The 13718-nt window shown below is 36.8% G+C and overlaps 1 protein-coding gene and 1 long non-coding RNA gene across 5 annotated transcripts in view; one reads left to right on the top strand and one right to left on the bottom strand.

Moving 5' to 3' along the window:
• Positions 1-13718, bottom strand: part of LOC132921754 (homeotic protein ultrabithorax-like) — a 238853-nt gene that overhangs the window by 157064 nt on the left and 68071 nt on the right.
• LOC132921756 (uncharacterized) overlaps positions 1-13718 on the top strand; it is an 85527-nt gene that overhangs the window by 6727 nt on the left and 65082 nt on the right. Inside the window, exons 1-2 of one of the 4 annotated variants that reach the window (XR_009660940.1) lie at positions 9014-9305; positions 9367-9539. The exons of 1 other annotated variant lie outside the window; for it this stretch is intronic. This is a non-coding gene — a long non-coding RNA (uncharacterized LOC132921756). Of the gene's footprint in view, positions 1-9013; positions 9540-13718 lie in introns of those variants that run through there. 2 more of the 4 variants (XR_009660941.1, XR_009660938.1) reach the window with 2 other exon arrangements.

Raw genomic sequence — 13718 nt, forward strand, 5'->3', positions numbered from 1 at the left:
GCCGCAGTGGATCTATAATATATAAACGGAAGCGTAATGGAATACATATGAATTAGAAGTAGTTTTAGATTTCCGAACCGCACGGTATGATTTATCGTCGCGCGAAATTGCTTTTCCGCTTATGTAGAGGATTCGAATTTTAGACGCTCTTACTATGAGACAGACGTGTTGGTGAACTATTTCAATCGCCTGATAAATGTTCTTTACTGACACTATCGCTGTTCAGTATTACACACGTTTATAAACTATGTAAAGATTCTATATTTATCAATTATACCAGCTTAACTAAATATGTATTGATTGGACGGTATAAATACTTTATTATAATCGTCTATTCACGTATTCACATATGTAAGTACTTACACATGGATACGTTCTGCGGTAGCGCGTGTAGCCTAATCTATTATACGTGTACATAGTTAAAAATAATAATATTTATCATACCAAATTATTCGATTACGCGCCAGTAGTACAGTTTAAAGGGCAAGAAATGATATTTAGTAGATATTATATACGTTAAAATCGTTCTTGTTTAAACATCTTAACTCCAAAAAATAAAACTATACGCATATAACGATTGCAACACAGCTGCAGTCGGTGTTGATTTTATTTCATTAGTTTATCGAATCGGTGAATACGTATAATAATCATAGTAAAACGAAAACCGAGGTTCACTCGCTGCCGAGTTAATACATCGCATAATAGTCTTAATAAATATAGGTAGCAAAATAACAATCACTGTAATATTCTGGTGGTGTAAAAGATACGAACACAAAAACGTATTGACGATTTCATTTCTCTCGCGAAAATGATATGCTGTACCACGCGAGCTGTTAGCGATTCTAAAACCCTTTCCGCCGGACGACTGTATTATTATATGCACTGTGCGATGGCCATTGCACTCTACGGAATACCGCGAACGACCATATTATACACTGTACATATATGCGTGTGTACTATATATAATAATATGTGTACGTGCGTAAGTGCGTGTCTGCCTTCGCCTCCGGCAGGGTTTCTCGCCAAAGTATATTAAGCCATAACCACCCGAGCGCATTCTTTCACGGACCGTCAATATATTTTTTTATATCTACATTACATAATATACGTATATGTCGTTCTCCGGAATTCGGAAACTGTCAAGCGCGCATATATAAGCGTATATTTTTTCCTCCGGTCGCATATATAATAATATCGTGTACTATCTTTTTTTGTTTTTAAGTTATTATTATTATTTTTTTTTATCCGTCCCGAAACGGAAAACAATTTCGTTTGAACTGGTATGGTATAGCGGCGCTGCAGCTGACCGGTTCGACCTGATACACAAACATGGCTGGCACGAGGGATATACGTAATAATAAGATTGTTCAGTAAAAACAATACGCTATGCTTCTGCGTGCAAAACGCATAGTTGTTACCGTCGTCGTGTAAAAACTGACGAAAGAACAAATCATAAACGAATAACTATAATATTATGTGACGGAAATGCTAAGCAATAATATCGATCTAATTATATATAAAGGTAATATTTGGTGTTCTATAAGTTATTAGATATTCGAACAAAATTAAAACCACGGAGTACGTTAGAAATATAAAACTTTAGGTATACACGCGTTGAAAAAAAAAACATTATCTGAGGTCGATTGTTCGACGCAAGTTTTTCTTTGATATTGATGGCCTATTGGATAAGAAAGGTCGCGTGGATTGTGACCGTCTAAAAAACAAACAACGCAACGAATATTGCTATGCGTGTATTTATATTTATTTTTTTTTTTGAATTCTTATAGAAAAACATACCACGATCGAGTATTTATATTGCGTGTGTACGAGAAAGAGAGATAGCGAGAGACAAAGAGTGGGAAGCATTAACAATTTCAACCGATGAATATCGAAGAATCATACGTTAATTGAATATATAATATACATACATATAATATATATATATATATATATATATACATAGGTACCTCGATATGCAGTACTTGCACTGCAACGATAAATCTTTGCATCACAAATATACAATTATGTGTAGGTACGTGTACCACGGGTACTTCTACATATATTATATAGATCTCGTGCACGTTATAATATGTATTATAATGAACGTTAAATTGTTTTAGAGAAAAACGCGTGTCGTATCGATGCGAAATGCGTTTTGCACGAGGATCGATTCCGCGTGTTGTACACATATGTGTACACGACAGCCTCGTTCGACCGCAGTATATGTCGTGATCGTGGGCGGGCTACTACCTGCAGTGCCTATACCAAGTTAACTTGTTGATGATTTTAGAGAAGCCGATAGACGAATCGTGCACCGAGGTGTTCTGATTGGCCGCCGACAACGCGAAAACGCTTTCCAGCCAATTACACGAGCATATCCGCGCATTATTTAATAATAATTGATGTCGATTAAAACGTGATGTATTTAGGTGGGTACGAAGCGCGTTCGCATAATATACGATATGAATATAGATTATTTGTATAATTACATAATAAATACATACTACTGTTTTTTCGTCGTCAGAAAGCTTGTGGAAAATTATACGTTTAGCTGAACACATCGGCGACGGGAAAGAGTAAACCGATTAATTTTCACAACCGGTTTCGAGTTTTTGACAAAACGACCGATGTACCTGAATTATAATAATATAATAGACCTGTATACATGTACAACAACGGTATTAAGAAAATCGTGCCAGATTTAAACTGACGGTCCCTCTATATAAATATATTCATAAATTATTTATTCCTGTACTTCGTTCTCCGCGGTATGCATGTAACTGCCTACAGAGTACAAGACCGTGATTCTATTTTTTTCATCTCGGCCGTATTTTTCAATAATTAAAAAAAAAATGTATACGATATTATTTTGCAATTAGACTTTTATTTTATTATACTAGTTGTAACCTATATATCGTGCAAAAAACACAATCTGATTATCGTCTGATTGCGATGGGATGTTAGTGCGCATATGTATTCATAATTGCAATTATTGTAAAACAGCGTACTGTCTTGTATACCTATGCAACGGTACTATAAAAAATAATTAAAATAATAAAAAAAACAAAAAGGCCGACCTAAAATAGGAAATTCTTGATTTCTCCCAGGGCGTGGTAGGACTATATTTTTAAACCAAATAATGAAAAACAATGACGAAAAAACTTCTTAATTTCACGGAAAACGCAATCATCAGATTATACCGTGTTATAATAATATTATTACGGTTAAATTGGATAAACAACGACCGCTGTAAATTTACTGAGTGAAATTCTCGCTGGATTGTGGTTTTCACTAGTTCCGCATTTCAGATTCGGCTTTGATAATATTATAATAACGATGTGCTTTAGTGAATTTGACGAATTTTTAATTACGAAGAATATCGCTTTGACGTAGTGTCACAAACTCGCAGCCGAAGGCGTTCTCAAAAGACCGCTGTTAACCCGTTAGGGTATATTTTATTACAAAACATAATATATTTGTATGTACTTATAATTTAACATATATATATATATATATATGAGGTATTTATGGCGCACGGCAATTATTATTAAAATTAATTCTCGACACGTTTTCCAGGCGATTATACAAATACGATTTTCGGTCGGATTTCGATGACGCGGCTGTTTAATTAATGTCAACGCGTGTTGTTTACCCGACTATACGCATCATATACGTATTATATATCAGATTTAACGACCAATTTGTGTCCCGTTAAAACGCGTTGTGTCACATAACTTGATCGCGTAGTCTCATAATATATTGACGTTATTATCATATTACCTCGTACGACTGTGAACCAACCTTAAACGCATCACCTTAATACATGTATAATATATTATGTATATATACCCTCAACAATATTTTGACAACATGCATGTTGGCAATGAAGCTAACGAATTTTCCTTGAAGTTTTTTGCAAATCCCTTAGCTTTGTATTTTTAACGTGTACACGTAGTTTACCTAAGTATCGATTTATACATGTATTGTATAGTTCCCATTATAATACATAGTTGGTTTCCGATTAATGTAGACGAAATTGAAGTTAAATATATAGGAATCCTATAAAATATAATATAAAGCGCCGAAGTTCGTTGTGCTTAGTACCCGAATCGGCATGCCCCGAACAGCAGCTTCCTGTGTAGTGCAGTTTATTATTATGTTGTTGTCATGCAAATAATATTCAATTGACGCAGCCGTAAAATGTTTATCGCAAATGGCGCGCAAATAAAAACTTCAAACGACGTTATAACGTATTATATATATTCATCAATCTAATTTTTAAACTTAGTCGTCCATCAAACAGTTTCATGTATTATGTACGTATAAAAATATATCCAATTGAAGAAAGATAAAAAAATAATCTCAACCCTTGGACAACATACGCTCGTGAATATATAAGCTGGTTAAGATAATATTATTATGTGTTTAGATGTATAATATATAACTACGATTTCATAACTTACCCGCACTCTCCATATCATACATATATATATATATGTACGCCTATACGGTAGACGTTAATGATGTGTATACTTGCAATATGTCTGCCACACGCACGCACATGCAGAAGCAGTGCATATTATTATTATACATGTATCGTATATTGCGAGCTGTTATAATTGATAACCCAACGGCAGCGTCGTATTATTAGTATTAACACTACGTCTGGGAGTAATATAGCACGCGCCGTGTCGGGGCTATAAGTTTCCGGCGGCGGCGGAGAATTTCCCCGAGGGTCGGAGGCGCCGTCGGCGGCTGCCCGCAAGACACGGACAACTTTATTCGCGAGGCGGTGTATATTATATATTATTATATATATTATAATGTGTGCACGCAAACCTGTACGCCGCCGCCGCGTATATATTATATTAAGCTAAGACTCGGCGGATATCGCGACTACACCGGCTTTACCTCGTGTATTATATATTACGTGCATTTCGCGTTGTTAATTAAACGGCTTCGAAACCGCACGGCCGTAGAAACTTATACAGGTATAGATATACTCGCGCGGGCTGTTATTTCGAGCGTCTCAGCCAATTCCTCCCACCCCCACTTCAACCATTCCATTGTACATTGCTATATGATATTCATTCGATACAATAAATAATAATAATAAACCTATTTATTATATACGATATACGTCTGATACGTACCTATATCGTACATTATCATAGCCCGTACAATAATCGTTTGCGCACATACCACCTAATATTATATCCATTATATTATATGACGTATATACTCGTATGTATATCTCTAAATATTTTTACGAGAAGTCTACAGCACTAAAGTGAAATGCGTCTTCGTTTGATCATTATTTTCTTATACACTTGTAAATTTCGTTTTAATTTCCGAGTTAATAGTCGTCTGCGTGCGGTCGTGTTTATTATTATCATTATAGGCGTTTACGAAAATAATGGAAAATAAAACGATTTATTATTTTTGCGACGCGTATATAACATAATGTGTGTTTACGGGATCCGATTCGATTCGGTGGCGATTTTATGTGTGCGCCGGAGACCGCACGAAAAAGGACGCAAACGACCTATATTATGTGCTACAGTGTGATGTGTGTGTGTATACATTAGCCGATCGCACTGCGGGACGTCTACGCCAAATATTTTGGCAGTTTTTGCCGCCACAGACGAAAATAAAAACTTTCTCTTTCCTTTCTTCGCAGTAAATTCATTTCACACGGCCAACAGTCCCTTTTGCCGCGGTGGCGGTGCCCACCGCCGAGCGACAACCTGGCTGATACTAATATTTTGTCGGAAATTCGGCACGCACTCGCGATAAGCACAAGCAACTCGTATATAACGTATGGACGAGGTAATGCCACAGAACATAACGCGATATTATATTATTATAACTCCTTTGTATACGTATAATATCATATAAAACGATTTCGACGAAAATACACGACAAACATACACCGGCTGCTTATAAAATGCCACGTTTTCACTTTCTTCGATCGCTATCCTTTTGTTCACTTTCAACCCCAATTTCACAATACATGCGTTCAGGAGATGACGATTCTTTAGCAGGGCTCGGCCATTTATACGTTTACCTTGATATGTATAAATAATAAATATACTTATGTTCGTGAAAGATCACGCGTTTAAATTATAATGCTACTTTAATAGTAGAATTCAATGATGAAATTGCATTACGATTAAGTAAATTATCATATAATATTGTATTTATATACGTATATAATTATATAGTAGGTATATATGTTTATACAAGACTGTATGAACAAAACTGCACTCTGAAATGGATTCAAACTTGGAAGAAAATAATTATAGATGATCTAAAACTATAATATTGCGCTATTTATCATGCATCTAATATACGTTATTGCACGAATGCGTACAAAAAACAAAACTTGGAATAGCGATTAAATTAGTAAACGGACACCTTTTTTAACATTGTGTAAGAAAACGCTGTTGAAATCTGCGTGACTGCGTACCAATGAACAAAAAGTCCGCACGGTTAGGCTGCTGCGAAGTTTTTTGTAAAATTTATCGTACCGTATACGTTGCAATTAAGAACCGTGTAAACAACGTATAGTACATTAAATAATATTCGCGTATATACACGTATTATATCTATATGTATGCGTATAATAATGCGCAGTTATTTATTTTTACAATGAGCGTACCTATATATACACGGTATAGGTGGGTTGGATGGTCGGAATAAGTATCACATTAACGATCTGTGCAGCGCTCGTTTACGGGCGTATAACACAAAACGGAGTTTATTTTGTATTGTGCAATGTATAAATCTACCTCTGTTCGTTAGTTAGTCGCGTTCGTATATTATAATAGGTAGGTATAAACGCGAAATAGCGCGACGTTGTTAATACGGTTTTAGGCGAATAAGTTCAAAACGTGCGGGTCAACACATGCGACGGTGTGGACTGCGGCGCGGGAGGGATGATGCGGCGGCCGGCGACAAGACCCCCGAAAGAATATTATTACCCACAGATGCCCTTTTGTGTTACAACCCGGCAACGAGGTAACGGCGTTCGTGTTTGTCCGGTGAAAAAACAAATGTATAAGTATAATAGTAATAATAATAATAATAATAATAACAATATCGTACAACGGCGCCATATTATAATACATTAATATAAACATTTTTTTTTTCATTTATTCTACCGCACGGTCACCGCATTAATCGGTCTGCGCGCGTAAATACGACCTGCGGAAAACGACTTTATATGACGACCGGAAAAACGAAATTTTTACTTTACGTCCACGGCATATCATCGGTGGAAAAAACAGTTTTTAAGAAATATTTGAAAATATGATTCCACCCGACGACGTGGCGTTTATAATAATGGTCGGGAAGACTATTTTACACCGTTTGGACGCACCATACGTAGTTAAAAGATTTTCGGCCATGTTCTTCGCGCGGCAACGTATGCGCGATCGGCCATCCACCTCAGTCGTGTGCTTTCTCTCTCTCTTATCCTCGGGAGACCATACACACGGTTCGTGCACGAGTATACTATATATTATAATGATTCACGGCCGACCGTTGGTTGATTTACGACCGCGCCCGGCCACCGGACACCAAATATAAATTAAGTAATTATTCAAATTCCTCGACGGAATTCTTGTTTGTATACACGCGTGAGCGCTCTGACCGGACTCTCCTCCCTATGCCACCGCCACCGTCCCCGCCACCACCACTGTCTTATCTCTCGTGCCGAAGTCTTCCTTCTCCTGTTTTCCTGTTTCTCGTAACTCTCGCCACACGCCACTATTGCAGTGGCCATATACTCGCGCACACATTATAATATGGTATTTTATAAGCTATATCCTTACTCGCCGACAGTAAATCATCCTTTAGTAATGTGTCACCACAAAACAAATAGGCAATACTGCAATAGGTACGCCTCGTTTCGGCGTAATACGCTTTAACCGTCTTAACATTCATATATCATGTGTTTTTCAAAAAAAAAAAAAATATTCTGCAGGCTACACACTTCACGTCTAACGCCCGTCGCATTGTCATGAATAACGTTTAATGTTTATATTAACTGCCATTTCTCCCAACAAAATGCCATTTTAAATTTTTACACTGAACGCCTAGAAAATACATATACGACTGGAAAAATACGCAATAAGACGTTTATGTATTATACATTATACGCACATTCGTGACACTCCACACTGGTATTTTGATATAAAAAAGTGATAACTCTGCGTGTATATAGGTATTATAATATAGTATATTATTATAATCGTAATTTATTGCGCGGCGCTATAAGCTGCCCATCGCATATATAGTGTTATTAGAGTAATAATAATACAACGCCCATCATGACGGCTGCAGACAACGCCGAAAACCAAATATGCATGCAGCATTTCTATTAAAATGTTAACTACCCTATTTATTTGTTGTATAATATACATACATAAAATCAAATCGAGTAGGAGGAACGAGATATTATTATTATTATGCAAACGAAGACAAAAATTCGTATATTGCCTAACACACGAATGGTATATGATATAGATATAACATTAATACAATCTGGTTGGCTTATAATATTTAATCATATATAGTCAACGATTTCAACACCCGATATAGGTGCCTAATAATAATAATAATAATAATAGTAATGCTCGACTAGAACTGTAAACCACCTAACCTTCAATCAGTACAACCGATACGTAGGTGAAAACAAAAAGTACCTATATTGTTTCAACGCCGCCGGCCGCGCATAAGATATAATATTATTTTAGGTAGAAGAGTCTATCACGTACGTCTCAGATATAATATGAATTATACAGTGGGAGTGCGTGCGCGGGTTCATATCTATAATACCTCTGTAGAAACCCTTTTATTATTGTCGTACAAATATATATGTGTGCGCACGGTTTATAAGCAGGTACAGCTCGCACATTTAGGGTTAGAGATATATAATTTTCTTACCATTACATGATTTAAATGCACATGTACCTATTGCTATTGCAGGCGGGCATATTTCATAAATATATGAAAAATAACGTACCGGTTCACAAAAAAGGCATCATTCGGTTTGAGTTGTTCGACGGAATCGGTTTGTGGTCGTCGCCACAATACATGCACGTATACGGACCGCTCGCGACTTTAATTCCGCACATACTACTGTTGCTGTAGCAGCAACAGCACCAGCCGACGGATACAACGCGACAACGAGACCCGTTGATTCGAGGGTTGCAATAATAATAAAAAAATAATAAAAACATTTTTACGCGCGTGTTTGTATGTATCGGACAAAAGACTTTTGTCACGGGCGACAAGAGTGCGTAAGGCATCTGCACAAAAATGGCGTCGTATATATTAAATAATAATATTTTATACCTACAGTTTACAAACCGTTTGCTGCAGTATTCGAGTGCGTGTACGGGTGTAAATAATAGTTCTAACTTAGAAATGAACGGACGACAACGCAGGCGGTGACGATCTACATAATATAATGTGCCGTGTCCTACATAACGTTTATGTACATTACGTACGCATCGTGATGGTACGTCAAAAGGGTAAGTAGTTTAAATATACCGTTGAAGCGCTCACTGGGGGAGGAAGGGTAGTTAGGAAGATAGTTTCGAGGGTGAAAACACTTTCGATATCTTCCTATTTACTTACTATAGTCGAAACCCCGTTGCGCGTATCTGACAAAAATCTGAAAGGGATCGGTTTTCGATTTCATTCGATAACCTTTACTCGACTGACGGATAAAATATCGAATATAATAGTATAGTAAGTATATAATGAAAATAATCTTTTTCCAAGTATATAGTCGGTAGCTGTTATATAACCACGTTAGTCGATCATCTCATCGCATTAACATGTTTTATATATGGTGTGTACAAGGTTTTATACAAGTTTACTATTTTTCTGTATTATATATATAGATAGGTTGATTGAAGCTATATAGTAAAATGTAAAATGTAGTAAAATAAAATTGTGGTCGATAATTGACAACCAAATCATCAATCATATATAATATTTAAGATATTATGTGCATGATGAATGCACAAGATTTTTGATTCTAATGATTCTAAAAAGTATATTGTACTTTAAACTACTACACTGTCGTCTATCACGAAACAACAGTAAACGACACACTCTTGAGTATCTCAGAAATCGATAAACCATCTACCCAGACAATAAATTGTTTAATGCATCGAGTAAACATGGACGAATGTATAGAAAAATCAACTTGGGTGGATGCGTAGTATAATGAACGTATACACTGACGACAGATTTATTGGAGTAGAGAACCACGTGCGGTATGCGTGCGCACGTACTCACGAAAAAAATAACGCGTTGGCAGCGCAAAAGTAGTATAGGTCGTAGTCATGACGCTTTTCCGCGTCAATCAGACGGATACAAAAAAGAAATATGGACGACAACATGATATTTAAAATGTGTCCAAACCAATAAATAACGATTCGGGTTGGCGAAAATAAACGTGTTATAAATCCCATCGGCCAGCGTTTGTCTCTCGTCGATGTATACAGCAATCATCGCGCCCCTTGTTTTCGATGTATATATATATATATATATATATATAAATATAAATATTTCATTATAAAGACATTATTTTTAGACGAGGTTCGTGGGTGTACTTACACGCGAAAAAACGTCATAACGGTTTTTGACCAACCTAATAATCCGATAAACATTTTAAGAAAAACATTCAGACCTTTGAATATAAATACTATATATATATACATATATATTTGAGTGTGTGTGTTTATAAATGTGAGAGAGAAAAACTATAATGAATTCGTCGTCTCGAGAATTCTTGTCGACCCGGCCGGTTTTCGGGTGGAGAGGTAAACACAACAACACGTACCTTTCTTGAACCTCTGTGTATTATATTCACTTGGAAACACACGCATATTATATGCGTGTGTGTGCGCGTACGTACAAAGTGCGTATACGTCGTCAGTGACGGCGGGTGGAGGTTTCGCGTGCGAGGCGGGTCCGGGGGGCCGTGATCAATAAAAATGCCGGAACACGAGGCATACATAAAGGTGCGCGTCCTACACACAAACGCACACGCACTCGTACAAGCCGACACACACACTCGCGTGCGCGCGACGCCGCGCCCGGGCGGTGGTGTATTGTCGAGGGGCCGGCACAACGCGCGCGTATACATCATCCCCCGGCGACCCCGGCCAAACCCACCCCTCCTCACGCCGAGACTCGGTCCGCGTTCCCCGCTCCACCCTCGCGCCGTGCACCACGACAAGATTGATCACCGGCAATCGTCTTCGACCCTTCCCGCCGCAGCCGCCGACCGAGCATTATTTCCACCCCGCCACGGCTGCCCGTACGATATATATATTATATAATATATATGTGTGTGTGTGTGTGTGTGTGTGTGCAGTATACTCTCGCTACAGTTTCCTCGAGGGTTTTTTTTTCGTTTTTTTCCATCTCCATCTCCTCCGTCTGCGCCCAGGGCCTAATGGATTTTATATTTAGAAAAACTCGTAGTCTTAAAAACTACCACGCACCCGAAAACCGCGCACTGCCATCATCGTATTATATCGTATAATGGGTGCATTAAATCTATATAAGACACGACGGAAAATTTCAATTTTTAACGTCACATTGTTTATATAGTATATACCTATATTATAATATACAATGCTGCGATGGATCACTTTTTGAAACGAGTGTATGCCTACACCACGATAATTTTGTACATACATTTTATTGATCAGATAATATAATACATCGCCTATTTATAGGCCACATAAAGGAATTGAGTCAAGAACACCGCGATTCGCAGTTTTCGAAATGTGTCTAAATGAATTATATTATAAGTCTAGAAAACTGCCCTAGTGCGGTTGTTTTATATAATAGATAATAATATGTACAGATTACGATTATATCTGTAAACCAGTCCTCTGCTATAATATAATATTTATATATATTTATATCTTATATACAATACCATGATATAATAAAAATATAATATATCGATACAAAACGATTGTGTGACGTGTGCCTGGTTCATCTTTCTTTTTACTACCGTTTTATTATTTTTATTCTTTTTCAAAAACCCGAGTTCACACTTTATGTCTGTTGCCCAGATTGGTTTAAAATTGGTTATTTTATTATTTGTTCGTACTCGTTATCACGATCTTCCTATATCAAGCTGGGGAACAATGGAACTACTTTTTTTTTTTTTAATTTATTATATTTTTAGAAGGGACCAGTTTTAAATCGAACAAATTTATAATGCTTATTTTCCAAAACCGTAAAATATATTTTGTATAACTGTACAATTTTGTTATGTTTGTTACCAAAATCCACTTTACATTAATTGATGATAATTAATAACCATATGGGTTTATAATAATATTCATTAGTGTTCATAAAAATAGCCTTTAATAATAGTTAAACCTTTTACAGATATAATAAATATATATTTATCTGTTAAAGAAACCATTTGTATGAAGTTTTTGATAATATAATATTATTAGGTAGCTTATATCTGTTTAATGTGATTCGGAATTTCATCATTACTTTTAGAATATGTATGTAACCAGATGTAGCCTATTTACCACAGACCTATTAGTGATATTACCCGTGAGCGTTGCAGTTCAGTAATGTAACTGTTGAAATGGATAACGAAAACACGTAAATGCCTGCTATAGATATATTATATCCGTAAATATATATAAATAAAAGCCTAAAATGCTGTGTGTTCACACACATAAATTATTGATACTGGCGGAATACTTTTTATTCCGAAACGGTGTGGTTATAAATTACAAACCTATATATGTAAATACGAGGTCGAAAAAAAAAGATTCGCATATAGGAAAACCGGCAGACAAACGCAAAAAGGACTCGATATTTATTGCAAAAAAAAAAATCCCGGCATTAATAGCGCCGCGCGTCGTATATATGGAGTACACGGAAAGGGCAGGCCGGCGGCGACTATGGAATGGCGGCAGTGCAGGATATAGACTTTACCGCAGAGCTAAGGAGATGAATAATAAAAATAAAAAAAGGGGCAAAAGAGCGCTCGAAAAACGGTTCACGGGCGAGCGCGATTGTAATTTTTCGGAAAAAGAAATGAGCGTATTGTGTGCGCGCGTATGTGTATACATATATATATATATAACAGTATAGATCCGCATAAACGCCCGAGGCGGAAACGACGTGACGGGGGTGGAAATCCCACGGGGAACGGCCCATAAATCTAGTCGGATCTTATGCGCGTATACATAAATAGTACTTTTGAATATTATACGTACGTGTATATGTATACTGTGCGTATAGGTGAACGCAGACGCGATACACCTATACAGGCGAAGGATATATATTATTATATTGTATATATTAGCGAGGGAAAGAATAATAATATATTCGACGTGTGTACGCGGCGGCGATGGAATAGCTAGTGCGAGAGAGTGAGCGCACGAAAGGACCGTAAACAACGGCGCCGCGGTGATTTTGAATACGCGCACATATTATGTACATATATGTATATAATATACACAGCGACGTGACAATTTCCGTCGATTTCCATACATTATAATAATATAAATACACGTATTGGTAATAATATTACACTATATGATGTACGGCGGCCTTCATGACTATACGTATATAACACTACCCTATATAATATACGCATTCGGGTCCGCCGTATATTCGTGTTAAGTATATTATGCGCATCGATCGCGTCA

Source organism: Rhopalosiphum padi, chromosome 2, assembly GCF_020882245.1.
Source record: "Rhopalosiphum padi isolate XX-2018 chromosome 2, ASM2088224v1, whole genome shotgun sequence".
Classification (NCBI taxonomy): Eukaryota; Metazoa; Arthropoda; class Insecta; order Hemiptera; family Aphididae; genus Rhopalosiphum; species Rhopalosiphum padi.